The 14,358-nt window shown below is 36.9% G+C and overlaps 1 long non-coding RNA gene across 1 annotated transcript in view; it reads left to right on the top strand.

Annotated features, from left to right (window-relative positions):
- The window catches only part of LOC136100401 (uncharacterized), a 201,910-nt gene extending 196,404 nt beyond the window's left edge, over window positions 1–5,506 (top strand). The window contains exons 7-8 of the long non-coding RNA XR_011738443.1: window positions 3,219–3,257; window positions 5,026–5,506. This is a non-coding gene — a long non-coding RNA (uncharacterized lncRNA). The remainder of the gene's footprint in view (window positions 1–3,218; window positions 3,258–5,025) is intronic.
- Window positions 5,507–14,358: the final 8,852 nt, after the last annotated feature.

The raw sequence follows: 14,358 nt of genomic DNA, 5'->3' as shown, positions 1-14,358 counted from the left end.
ACAAAATGTCACAGAATTTGAATAACCAGAAAAAGCAGAGAGAATTTATGCTTTCATTGCTCCAAACACTACATGCTGCTTATGCTGCTGGAGACTGAGTTAGTGACAAACTGGCCCAGAGGAAAGGCATGAATGGGACCTTTTGTCACCCCTCTCCTCCTTCTCAGCCCTAGTCTGAAGTTCAGACTAGCGAAGAGAAAAAGGTTTTGGGGTTACAACTAGTATGCAGACTGAGAAAGAAAAAGAGGTTTTTAGTTTGAGAAAGATGAAGAGCCCTTTCAGAAAACCAGAAGGATCTCTCTCTGCTGCCTTCAGAGGATTTTTTGAATACTACAGGTTTACTACATGCTTATGTCAACTGTTCAGTCACTCTGACAATGACATTTCAGCCTCTGAAGGTCATACTCCAGGAACTGAAAGGCACTGTTCTTATGGTCTAGACTAATAGACTTATTCCTGGTTTCAGGGCTGCAAGCATTTTATTCCCTAATATATTTTTTCAATTTATGAACAACATCTCCATTACAAACCTCAAGGCAAATATAGACATGTATTCAGACCTACACATTGACTAAGCAGAGGACCTAGCTGGGCAATTTTGAGGGGAGCCAGGAAATCCAACAGCTCTGCAGGTTTTGGAGTCCAAGCTCCTTGATGGAAAGAGACAGAGTCCCAGAATCACAGCAGTTCAACACTCCAGGCTAGAGTGAGATGTCACAACAGGCAATTACAAACTGACCTCCAGCAGACAAGAAATGAGTGACAAAAAGTCATGTAATGACTAATTTGTACACTGGCAAAATGTAGGACATATTTATAGCTGAGACATTTAATTTTAAAGTGTCTTGAAAAACTGAAGAACTTAAAAGTTCTTTCTTTCTTGGTCAAATTTGAGGAGATTTTTTTTGGGGGGGGTGAAAATGGCATCGGCCCCAAGGAAATCTGATAAATTTGCTTGGTCGTTTTAAAAAAATGTTGGTAGTGAAAGGTTTCCTCAAGGAAATCTGTTCTAACATTAGGACAACTTTGCAGAGTGGAAAATACTGTAAATTCGGTAGCAGCATAATCCTCAAACTCCAGGTGTGTCTTTCATTAGTCCTATTAAAAGCTGTTTTGCTCTGCCTCAGTTATGAGGTTCTAAAGATGTGTTCTTCAAATGTGCATGTTGATCCTGAACTAATAATTATTAATCTCTTGAAACTCCATTTGAATTCATGAATTAGTTAAGCTAAGCAGAGATCGCTATTCAGTGCATGCTCCCACAGAATTCTGTTGGTTCCGGCTCGTGTAAGTTAAACGTATTTTTCCTTTCTGACCACCTCCGCCTCCCAACCCCCCCCCCCTTTTTTTTTTATACATGTGTATACAGTTTAGTGACAACCAATGAAAAGTCCTGTGATATCACAAGAGACATATAATAAAGTGCTTTTACTATGTACCTTCTGACTGTCTTAGTCATCTTCTGCTTACTTGTCTGTCTCAAAAGAACTGCTTCTGAAAACCCACTAACTACTGAGAAATGTGAAAACACAAATCAACTGTTAGAGGAGCGTTTCCTAAAGAATAGTACATGATTCTAAACAGGAAAAAATCCTGACAGGGTAAGTGTCAGGTTTAAGGTCAAATATCTTGTAGCCCAATCGCAGCTGGAAAGGGAAAGCTGGGTATTTAATCACTATGAATCTGGAGTACTAGAAAGCATGGCCCACATGTCCAAGTATCATACAGAAGTCTGAAATTTTCCCTTTTGCTGTCTCTTTCTATCCTTGGAACATTACAAGATATTAGATCCTATAGTAATACTGTCTTATATAAAAGATCTGTTTTAGATCACTTTTAGAAACCTTTATAAAAGATCATACTTCTATCTGCAGCTCTGGGCACTAAAGAGAGAGGAAGAAACATAGAATTCATTGCCAATAAATCCTACAAAATTGTAACCTCCTTTAAATAGTTTCAAAAGATATTTTGAAATAAAGATATATATAAAAATATCCATAGAAAAAAATTACCATTTGCTATTTCCATTTGTTACCTAAGAAAAATATCTTATTCATGCTGGAGGGCAAGAGCCCCTATGACCTGGAGTTTTGATTGCATTCCTTCTCTAATTATTTGTGGAAAGTGTGCTCACCAGGAAAGTTAGTCAATAATAATTTTTATGTGTAGTTTCCGTCATTCAGTGACAACCTAGTTAACTTCTCCCAAAAACACTCTTTAAAAGAGGTAAAAAAATAGCAGCTTTTTGACTTGGAACTCACCATCTTTTTCACAAAACTGTCCGGAGCTGTTAATATATTGATGAACATCTGGTGACAACATTAGCTATAAAATCCCTTTCAGAGTTGCTGAAAAAAAAAGATCTCCAGATTCAAGTAAAACTTACTGCTTTGTTATCCCGGCATGAGGAATTCCTGATTCCCCACTTCTCTGCTATGTTTAAATATTATAACTCAAATATGCTTACATAAAAGCTTATTGATTGGAAGAATCACTTGCTTTTTGTGCATTAGTTAATCAGGCTGCTGTTTTGAAATCTGTCCAGGAACCCGCAGTGGAATCTTTCCTAATCCATCTGTTTAAGTCTCAAATGGTTTCACTGCTCCACTCACTTACCAGCACTGCTGGAATGTTAGTGCTTTATGATTAAAGGATATTGTTGTTCTTTTCATCCATCATCCTGGAGTTTGCTATTAATAATACAGTTCTTCTTTTTTTTTCCTGTTTCCTTAAGAAGCTGCTTAGATTTTCTGTTCCTCTCTATCTTGGTTTTCTCTATTGAGATAGGTCATTTTCAGCAACTTAAGTTAGATGGGGAAAAAAAAAAATCACATCAGTGCTTCCTGGAAAGCGTGCACTGCCTTTCAATATTTGAAAAATGAATGGGAGAAAAACAAAAGAAAATTAAGCTACAATGTGAGAGAGGGAAAGTTAGAATTGCAACAGGAGACATCAAATTGTACAGAACTCTCCATGATTCCAGAAACATGTATGAATTATTGTTTCATACTCATAGTAATATCTAAAAGCATTTTTTTCACATATCTTTGTGATTAAATTATATCGTGGAGAAAAAATTTAGGTTCAATTTCTATTCAGGCATACTGCAGTACATGAAAATATGCCTAGTGTTCTATAAAACAGCTAAGCTGTATTTGGATATAGCTGCTGATCAGTGACATTTCAAATAATACAAGGAATCTTTTTGTCTTTTTTAGGCCTCTCCACACAAAACATGGACTTAAATGAAGAAAACTGTAAGTATTTTATTTTTTTTTCTTTATAGGTGGATAAAGCCTCACAGATATTAAAGGAGATTTATTAATCAGGCTGTTGTGAAAGATCTGATAACAGCTTGGGTCAAAGGGAACGAGTGTCATCTTGAGAGAGTTCCTCTCTGGGACAGGAAACCAATGGAGCAAAGCCCTGAGAACGTGCCACGACACTTCATATTCAATCCACAGCCCTATAAAGACATGAAAAATGAGCCTTGTACAAAGCTCTTACCTCAGCACCCAATGGCAAAAATAAAATGTGAGCTTGGGACCAGGTCTCTTTGAAGCTGAATTTCTTTTTTTTTTCTTTTTTTTTCTTTTTTTTTTAAACTCTGCAACAGGCCTCTGGTGGTTGCAGGTATTGATCGGCAGAAAGTAATCTGTTCAGGTTTGGGGGCATGCCAGACTGAATCCTGGAGTACATTCCTTCCTCTCCAAGGACATGTTGAGCTTTTTATACTGTCCACACTGGCTCACTTGTCAGCTGTCTAGCTTCTTTGCCTTTACTGATTTCCCTATTTGTGGGGAACATATAATTAAATCTCCCTTAATAAAAAAATATACATCGCTACTCTAGAATTTTCTGCCACTGCCAAGGGTTTTTTTACTCCATATTTTTAACCCTCATTTTTCTTCTATAATCATTATTTGATTCCCTCTGGCTGCCTGCTACTTATTTGTAGTAGTACCATTCATCCACTGAGACCTTTCCATCTGTCACACAGCTTTGCTTTCTCTCCCCAGAAGCTTTCCTCTCCTACTGTGCCATGCTTGATTTTTTTGTTTCAGTTTTGTGTTTGTATGCTCTTTTTAGTATTTTTAAAAATGCTTCAGTATTCAGAACAAACACAACAAGAAAAAACAAAAGCGCATGGCACAAGAGTGGCTCAAATCCAACATTGTGCATTGAGGTAGGATGAGGAGCCTGAGATTCCTGATGAATTAAGGACTCAACAAATATAGCCAGTGAATAACTGGTGGCCAAAATCTACTCTCTCTGAATTATTGTTGTTGCCTTCAAAATCTTTCCAGATTTATGTTAGATAACTAGATGATGTCAGAAAACGTTGCATTCCCTTTGATGTGCTTAATCCCTTTGGTGTATTGATTATAAAGAATATCTGAGGAAAACCAATCATACTGAGGTACAATACCGCAATTATTTAAAGCAAATGACGTTTTAAAGGGCCAAACAGTCCCTTACTAAAACAAGACCAGAGTCACATCTAATATTTGAAATTAAATGAGTCATTTTCTCATGCAGAGGTCAGACATTAAAAAAAAAAATGCAACACCTCTTTGTGTTTCCTTGGTGAAATGCTAGATGGGCTAAAGCCAGCAGCACAACCCTTCAGAAGGATTGAGCTTGCTCAGTTTTGTGTGTCTTCAGCTGACATACTTAATTGCAACAGTAGTCTAAATGGAATGCTCACATCAAATGTCTCTTAGTTTTTCATATGAGTGAGATTAGAAGATTTTACATCTGCCTTACAGATCTACCTGGCAATTCACTCAAATCTCAAATTCCATGTCTTGGAGAAAAATCTCACAAAATTACATAATTCCAAAAATTTACTTCTCTCTTTGTTTTCTTTTATTTTCCTTTTGCACATTTAATTGTATCTATCTTCTCATGATCTTGTTGCAAAAATTCCTGCAAGTGTACCATGAATCCTAGGTTTAATTAAAAACTTTGTGATGTGTTCTAGAAAATATTTTGCTGTTGTTGTTGTTTTGTTTTGTTTTTCAGTAGAAATACCTTCACTATTTATAAAATTACTTCTTTGGCTGTATGGGAAGAACTGATGGTCTCCAAGCAAATAGAAAAGCTGTGTGTGTGTCCTGATTTGAATGGCAATCCTGAGAAACTTTGCTTTGCTACCAGCTATTTTGTTGCACTGTTCTGAGAAGAAAGTGAGAGAAAAAAATCTAAAGCTTCAACATATACTTGCATCAGTAGATGTCTAAAAACATAGGTATTTTACCACAATCTTCTTTGTAAGGTGTTTCTCCTCAAAAGTAAGCATCATTCAGTCCCAGCTCTTACTTTATCTGAACTTTATGGTGTTTTGTAAAGGAAAATAAGGGGTTCATTTTCTGGTATAATTTATGGGAAAGAAAATGAACTGGGAAGAGACAGGAACAGAAGAGAGAGAAAAAGGTTCTGCAGTCCATCCTGACCAATGAAAACTTTTCCATGTTTCTCCTCAAGAATAAATGACTGAAGAATAAAAAAAGTTTAAAGTGTGGGGTTTTTTTGTGTGGTCCCAAATTTTGTGGTCCCACTGTAGGGTCAGTGTATACCTATGTCATTCATGTTTGTCCTGCCTGCTCTGAAAAACCCTCACTGGGTGAAATTTCACTGTTGTCAAGGGAATCCAGTCCAGTGCTTCATTACAGCTGCTTTTTCCTGAAGAAATTTAAAGTCTATTGCTTCATTTTTACCCAAAATGGACTTGGCAAATAGATTATTTTCCTCCACAATGCAGCCAGTGCTTAAGTGCCTCCTTTCATTTTCTTTGGTTCAAAGTTAAACATGACCAGTTCCTTCAGACTTTCTTTGTAGGCCTGTTTATTCGCATTGTGCTGCAGCTTCTCCCCAACACGATGACTCAGAGGTACGAGCAAAATTTCAGATAGCACTTCCTGGGATAAATAATTTCAAGTAATAATTTCACCTGCCTTGCAGATGTTGCTAGGTTTTTTTCTTGCAGTGACATCACATTTTTTGGCATTTGTAAGATTATACTTATTCTTAAATCTTCTACTCATTTGTGTTAACTGGAAAGCAAATAGTAAATTTGGGTGGCAATCTTAGAAGAGTGATAAACAGTGAGGCAGGGGTCTTAAATCTATGAAACCCAAATACAACCCACTTGGTGGATGTGGTAAGCCAAACAAATGGCCTGCTTGACCTTTCGATTTAGTTTAGGCAGTCCTGTGAGGAGCAGGAAGCTGGACTACATGATCCTTATGGGTTCTTTCCAGCTTGAGATATATTCTATTGCATTCTATTCTATTCTATTCTATTCTATTCTATTCTATTCTATTCTATTCTATTCTATTCTATTCTATTCTATTCTATCCTATTCTATTTTATTCTATTCTATTCTACTCTACTCTACTCTACTCTACTCTACTCTACTCTACTCTACTCTACTCTAATCTACTCTATTCTATTCTATTCTATTCTATTCTATTCTATTCTATTCTATTCTATTCTATCCTATTCTATTTTATTCTATTCTACTCTACTCTACTCTACTCTACTCTACTCTACTCTACTCTACTCTACTCTACTCTACTCTACTCTACTCTACTCTATTCGCCCATGACGGAATGCTAAAATCAGTTGAATTTCCTACATGTATAGGAATGTATTCTCATAATATCATAGGGTCAGAAGCTTGATGTGACTGGCTTATGGTTTGCCCTGTTCTGCAAGTGTTTCATTCTCATATGTGTGAACTTAATGAAATGGAGAGGACAAAGGGGTGAAGTGGGATTGTCGTTTAGGCTAGGAAATTGGTAGCACTAGTTGAAGTTTTTTCACTATGCACTGGACTTCTATAATCTTGAATAGAAAGAAATGTAAGTGAAGTCTGCACACAAAATAGCAGAACAAATCTATTTTTTATTTTTCTTCATACAGAACTTAAAAATTCTTAATCTGCAAGCATATCTGAAAGTGGCCCAACTGATGACTGCGGTCTTCATGGAGAAACCTGAACACAAGAAGGACTGTAACTTTAAGTGTATATCCAGGTAGGCTTTTTTCCACATAAGGTAGTTTTTCCTAAGTTATTATTTTTCAGTAGTAGTGCATACAATCCTTTGTAGATAGTACTAATTTGAAAATCTAATTCTGCCTTAGTGGCTAATACATTTTCTATCTGCAACAATGAAATGGAATGGCTCTACCTATTAATAGAATATTTTGTTTTAAAGCTATTGCCTGTTTTTCTCTTCCTTCTTCCTTCATGCCATCACTTTAAGACTTCAGAGAGCCACAGACCAGAGTGCTTGTGTTAAATGAATACATTTGACAGGAGTTAAGTCTTTTGGGCATTTCAATAGGTTTTCCTCATCTTGGCATGTGAAGACTGAGAGTGTTCTTTGACACCAGCAGCAGAGGATGTGAGCGCAGCAACTTTCAGGGCATCAGAAGTGTCAGCATAAGGAAAAATCAGCAAAAGTAGACAGTGTTGAGGTAATTTTCCCACACCATGCCATGAATTTAGCTAACTCCTGCTCCTGTGAATTCTGGGCTGACAGAGTTTCCCTCTTTGTTGTTAAATATCACATAAAGTGTTCTGTCAGCATCAAGACTTGTTCAGTCCTCTTATGTAGTAAAATAAAAATATAATCCTTATGCCCATGTTTGAAATTTGAGCATAAGTTAAGAAAAAAAAAAAAAAAAGAAAAGAGTAAACCTTTCCAACAGGCCAAGACTGCATTTTGGAGGTTCATTTTTCAGAACATCATGCAGTCAATGCTGTCGAGAAGAGCTGAAGGCAAAAGATATGTAGGGCACAAGTACTAAAAATTGGAAATCTTACTCCCATTAAAATGCATAGGATTTCTGCCAGTTGCCATAGACATCAGTGGCAGCAGCATCCTGCTATTTTTTCCCATTTTTACTTTCTGCTTTTCTCATATTTTTATTTATTTTTGAATCCTGAGCAAATGAAGTAAAACATACATTACTAGAGTGATTTCCATGGCTTATTTCTCAGATTTCCTAATGTTATTAGGGTTCCAATTATTTACTTATACTCCAAAGTTTATAGTGATGATTAGAGCCTACACTCAAGAAAAATCCTAGTTACAGTTAGGTTAGAGACATCTGATCTCATGTGTACTGATAACTGTGGTTATTGCTTTGAGTTCTTCTGCACCCAGCTGATTGTTTTTTGCTGAAGTACTTAAGGGCAAAAGTGTTTGGAAGGCTGACCTCTCTTTTTGTGTGGAACAAACATCAGACAAGATACTGAAAGCTCTGAATCACCAAAGAGAACTTCTAATTTTTGAAAGGAATACTTCTACACCTGAAGAGCTTTATGTATATGCATTACTAGGGAAGTATGACCATACTACATTTGTTTGGACCAGATAATTTCTTCTGTTTTTCTTGTTCTGTTTTGATTTTCTAACATCTTTTCTAAGTGACATTTTGTATGTAATCTGCATGCAATATTGTTGCTCAGCTGTGTGCCATGGTCTTCCCTATGAAGTACACCTTGAAGTTAAGGGAACCACTGCACAGATGCAAATGCCTGAGAGAGACTAGAAGCCAGAAAAAACAAAGGGCTGCAAAGCTGGACTCTGAAGGAATTTTCTCCTCTTTCATGTCCAGTAAATGTCTCTAAGTCAGAATTGCTGTTGTTTCTTTGCATGCTTCAGCAGCAGAGATGTACAAAGAGGTTCTCCTCCATGCGCCATGCCAGTGGGACATACTGACACCCAGGAAGTTTCGTCTCTCTCAGAGTTTGTCAATGCTACTTGCCAAGAGCAAAATGTTGGCACCAGGCTTGGGAATCCAGATATCAGCAATAACCTGGCTGGCTTCCTAGGGATCTTTCTGGTGGCTGTTTCTACAAGGATATCTCAGTTTTTTTAGGACCCTACTGAGAGCTGTCAAGAAACAAAAAGGCTGTCTCAAAACAGTAAAACTTCACGGTTGGGAATGGCTTTATCCAGTATGGAAAGAAGCTGATTAATGTATTTTTCCCAAGTGTCTGACCATTGCCTAGAGATCAATCTTTGACAGCTGGATTTATCAGAATGAAGAATGTCCTCCTAATAAGCAGAGAGTGATCCTGAGTTTCTCCTTTCACTCCTCTTTCAGTCAGTGTTGTTTTGCAGTTCTCACATAAATAGATTCATTTCAACTGAAAATGTGATACAGTTTCTTTCCCTTTAGGTGATAATACTTCTATGTTAAAAAAAAAAAGGCTTTTAAAAATATCTTCTCATCCTTTTGACCTCTATTATAAATGCCATGATTTTTCTCAACGTTGTAGTTAAAAAAAATGGGGTCAAATTGTTTTATTGTGTGGCTTGATTAAGAAAAAAACAAGAAACCCAGATAACTTATTCCTGGAAAATCTAATTTCCTGAAAGTACAATATTTTTCTCCACCTCATAAATATTATACAGGATCAACCCTTGGAAGTAAATAAAATGTAATTACTATTGATGCTTTATACAATGTTCAGCATCTTTAAATGATAATCCAGGCTTAAATCTTTGTATAAACTAAAGTAGTCTGAGTAATTTCACCGTAATTAGTGTCTTTTGTTTGTGTAACAACCTATGCTGATTTTTTTAAAACAAGTTAAATACACAGAGTAAAACAAGCTGCAAGCACACAAGTTTCAAAATTATTAACACAGCCCTTGTAATGCTTCTCAATGTCTTTCTGTGTGGGAAGGTTGATAGAGAAGTCTGGAGATATCAAACCTGAATGGTAGGTTATTGTAGGATGTGTGGAAAACCATGACCTATGTTATAGTCCTTTCTACTGGTAAATCGTTGGTACCATTTCTGATGAAAAAAGAGGATACCTTAAGCTTCCCTACTTGTAACGTAATCAGTTTTGAGACTGCATTTGCAGTTTAGGGCAAGAAATGACTCTACCATTTCTCACTCCAGCTTCTACTGCCATCCCCCCTTCCGCCTTTCTTTTTTTTTTTTTTTGTCACTGGTAAAACTGTAACTAGGTTTTCTGGGAAAACACATCATCCAGTGCTTCCCCACGTCTTTCCTTGAAGTATTTCTTTTGTCTGTCTCCATTACGCTCGTGTGCAGTGACACAATGTTTCTGCACAGTGGGAGCTTGCAATCTCTGAAGAGGCTTTCCAGCATTGCTTTTTAGAGTGAAATCATTACAATCTTCAATAGCTACTTGGATTTGAAAAACTAGCACATTATTATTCTCTGGACTGTCTGGATGAAGAAGAAGAAAAAAAAAAAAGAACGGCTATTTTCTTGCTTCCTTTTATTTTTCTTTTTCTTTTTTTTTTTTTTTTTTTTATTTTTTTTTAGTCCCTGGGTACACATTGCCCTTACACATAACTTTAGTTTGTTTGGATCTCAACTGGAACTGCAATTCAGATGTCTTGTGCTGTTTGTCTTTTTCTTCCATGCAGGGTTTTATACTATAAATGAGAACTCTCTGTGAGATTTATATTGTTGTTATACTTAATGCTTTGAGTTGCACATCTTTTTTCATATCTGCAATTATAATAGTTATTATTATCACTAACATAATTCAGCATATTGTATTGAATATTTCAACAAATATTATGATGTGTAGTGAAACAGATGTTTGATAATTTGTCTATGATTTTTAAATGCCAACAAGTTGCAGAGTTTCATAATGTATTCAAGTTGTCTTATCTGATATCCTGTAAACCACAAACTATCTGTTTCACCAGTGAAACATTATCCCGAGCACAGGGACTTTGGTGGCTTTAGTTGCTCATGTGACACAACTGCTGTTTCCTCCGATGAGAGGAGATCAGGATGCTACTGGCACCTGGGAACTGTACTGTGAGTGGAAATGGATTAGGAAAGACATGCTCAGATGATCCTGGCTCTGCATTGTGGCCCTTCCTGAAGGAAAAAACAAACAAACAAACAAATGAGCTCCAGGTTCCTCCTGAGCTGACCAGAAAGGAAACTCCTCTCTAAGTCTGGAATGTGTTTGACTCTGGACATGTGAGCGAGTGGTGGTCAAACATCTAAGAATGTTAAGGAAATTAAAAAGATACAGTGACACAGTATCATAGAGAACACGCATTTCAACCTTGTTGCTTTTGAGTAACAAATATAACTTCCCCTCCCCCTTATCCCCAATTTCCTTTTTGATTTTTAGAGGCTATAACTCAAAAGAACATTAAAGACAGTTCTAAAGTATGCAGAATGGAAAGTTCCATTTTTTTGTGGATTGCTCATCTGCCCATATAGCAAAGGAAGTACACAGAGAGGCCAGCACCTACAGTCTTTATTTGGTCTGGTAATGCACACAGTGCTTTTGTCTTTCAGGATCAGTTTCTGGAATTTATTTGAATGGTTGCCACTGTTGGGAAACATGTGAGGAAAGCTGCATATTCTTTCCAGGGGCAGCCTTTAGCTCAACACTAAGTACATCTCTCCAAACCTCAGCTTCAATAAGTGCTCTGTCAAATTGAAGCAAAGGCATGTCATGGACTAGGAGCACAGTTTTGTCCTGTCTCCTCCATAACAATTCCCTGTGGGGGACATGGCAGGGGAAAGACTACAAAGCAGACAGTGTCCTTGCAATGAGACTTTGCAGCATCTTTTCCAAGTGCAGCTGAGTTCCCAAGCATCTTTCTCAGCTGTGAATAAGAACAGGTAACCAAGAGAATTCATGACTTGCAGGTGTGGATCAAATTTGTCAGCTGAGAATTGCCCAGTTTGGAAATTACTATATTTCTCAGTGACAGTAACAACTCTGTAAGATACACATCAGTGCCATGGTTAGTCTGGAAGTAATGTAATTTTTAAACACTTTTGTATTGGTCCTACCAGCAGAATCTCTGGAGAAAGTTACACAGCTCTGAATAACTGTGGATAACACTGTTTACTGATACTCAGGAAGTATTTGTTTTGATGGGATACTTAGCTGCATTCAAAAGGAAGAAAAATCAGACAAAAATTCCTGGAAGTGGTTTTAAGAAACAGCTAAGATCCCTCTGATGCTCTCATTGCCATTTGGTGCTATAAAATATGTTGATGTGAGGAGCTATGTTGTTGCTATCAGTTTGATCCCTAAAAGACTGAGAGGTATCTTGCAGCAGTGAACGTAAGCAATCCTTTTTATCATCTCTTGAATAACTCTAGTCCCAAGAAAAGAATAACTGAGGACAGCATTTTCCATGAAAATGACAGTTGAGTTTTGCTCAGTTTTCTACAGCACTATGGTGCCTGTTGCACTTATTGAAATGTGGTTTATGATCTTTGTGCAGCTTTCCAAGTGTCAGTCCCACCTTCCATGTTTTGATTCACTTCGTGGTTTTTTGGAGATGAGACATCGCTGGCCTGAATCTACCTCTCTTGTTGTCTCTTGATGATGTAACGATGTTTAATAAAATATGTGCTATGTTTTCCTTACATCTTGTAGTTACTCAGCATTAACCTGCTGGGCACACTGGGATTCTAAGGAACCTGGACAGAGAAACAAGCTGCTACTGGAAACAACACAAGGATCATTATCTTGAATTACTGTAGGATTCCTTCTGGATTTAAAACCTGATTTTCTGGTGTTTGACAGGGAGTCCCAGAGAGTAACAAAGACGATGAATCACAGCAGTTGTAGCAGTTGCTGTGTTTCATGGATTTGAGGGTTTTTAAAGCCAGAAGGGTCTGTTGGATTGTCATGTCAGACCTTCCATTTCACAGATGCCTTAGGACATCCTGGCTGTAATCCCTGCCTTATATTCACTAACTCTGTATGGAACAGTCTATACCTTTCAGAAAGGCAACCAATCTTGATGTAACTTTTGGCAGTGTTTGTAGCTATTTTGATGGCTAAGTGTCTTTGCTGTTAAAAACGTGGGCTTATTTTCTATTTACTTGTCTTTGACCTCCAAAAAATCAGAACTCACAATGCCTTATTTATGCTGAAGAAGCTTTTGTAACTAAACTTCTGATTCTTGTGTAATTAACTTCTTCCTAACTCTCTCTTTGATAAGGAGAAAACTTTCTCAAGGCCTAAAATAAAAGATATGTGTTCCAAAAATTTAATTCTCATAATTCTTGTTCAAGTTGGACATAACATTAAGTTGCCTAGCTTTAACATTTCAGATTCCAAATGTTTAAAAGGTATGCAAGACAGAGAAAGAGCTTTTACATAATAATAGCACCAAAAAAAGTAATATTAAAGAATAATTTATTCTTGCACAAGGCACATTTGGGAACCAGCATATTTCCTCCCTACAAAATAAAATGTTAGAACTTTACTTGCCAAAATAACATACCTGCATTAGCTGAAACAGTCACACATTCCTCAATTACATCTAGTTCAGCAACTAGACAAGTACATGATAAAAAGGCATCTTAAAAGCCCCATGTTTAAGGCCTGCTCCAGCTTCTGCTGCAGCCAGAGGACGTGCTACATGGACTGCACCAGGGGTTAGAGCAGGACTTTGCCCAACAGTAGGACTGTTCTTTGCAAAGAAGATATATTTAAATATGAAAAGTAATGAAGTAAGCATGGCAAATTGTGGTTTAGTTGGAATCTAATTTTCATAGCTTTTTTAAAATTAGAGATAGGTATCTCTATTGTAAGTATAGAAACATATAAAAGTAAAATACAGGTAAAGAAGATGGCTGAATAAATTAAACTGTGTCTGCTGAAGTTATTAACATCACAAAGCTACATGTTAGAGGTAAAATCCTGACCTAACTGAAGTCAAAGAGATGTGTTGCCTTTAGCAATGTAAGATTTTCTTCTTGATTTGAATTGGGTAAACCAAATTTTTTTTTTACTCTGTTTGAGAGCATAAATGTAGTTGAAAATATAAACTTAAGGCAGAAAAATTACTTGCTGTCATAGATATGCAGTGGAAGGGAGAAGGGAAATATAATTCTACTTTGTTTTTGTTGAATTGTGTGTGAGGGCAGGGAAGCACCACGTCATCTTGGATAGGCAAGAATATTCTCACCATTTAAAAATGCACCATGTTCAGGGTATGTACTGGGAACAAGTGGGAAGGGGTAGAGAAATCCACTTCAGGGTATTTTCTAACTTGTTTTCAAGAAATAAGAGAGAAAGAAAAACTGCTGTCTATCAGTATGCCATAACAGCAGACAGTGTTAGCCAGCATGTTTTACGGGTGACAATCGCAGGCAAATGCAAGTGTGGGTTTTTGTAGTGCTGGAGAGAGATGTGACTGTATCATTCTCCTTTCTGTATGGATTTCACCTAGACATTTAGGGATATAACTTAGTGCAGGAGAAAAACTTAAATGCTGAGAGACAGAGTTCTGAATGCCTATCCTTATTAAGAGGAAACAACTCTCAAAACCTTTCTGGCTTTTTTTTTCCTTTCTCGTAA

Source organism: Patagioenas fasciata, chromosome 3 (assembly GCF_037038585.1).
Source record: "Patagioenas fasciata isolate bPatFas1 chromosome 3, bPatFas1.hap1, whole genome shotgun sequence".
Taxonomy (NCBI): Eukaryota; Metazoa; Chordata; class Aves; order Columbiformes; family Columbidae; genus Patagioenas; species Patagioenas fasciata.
This window is presented reverse-complemented; position numbering and strand designations above follow the sequence as displayed.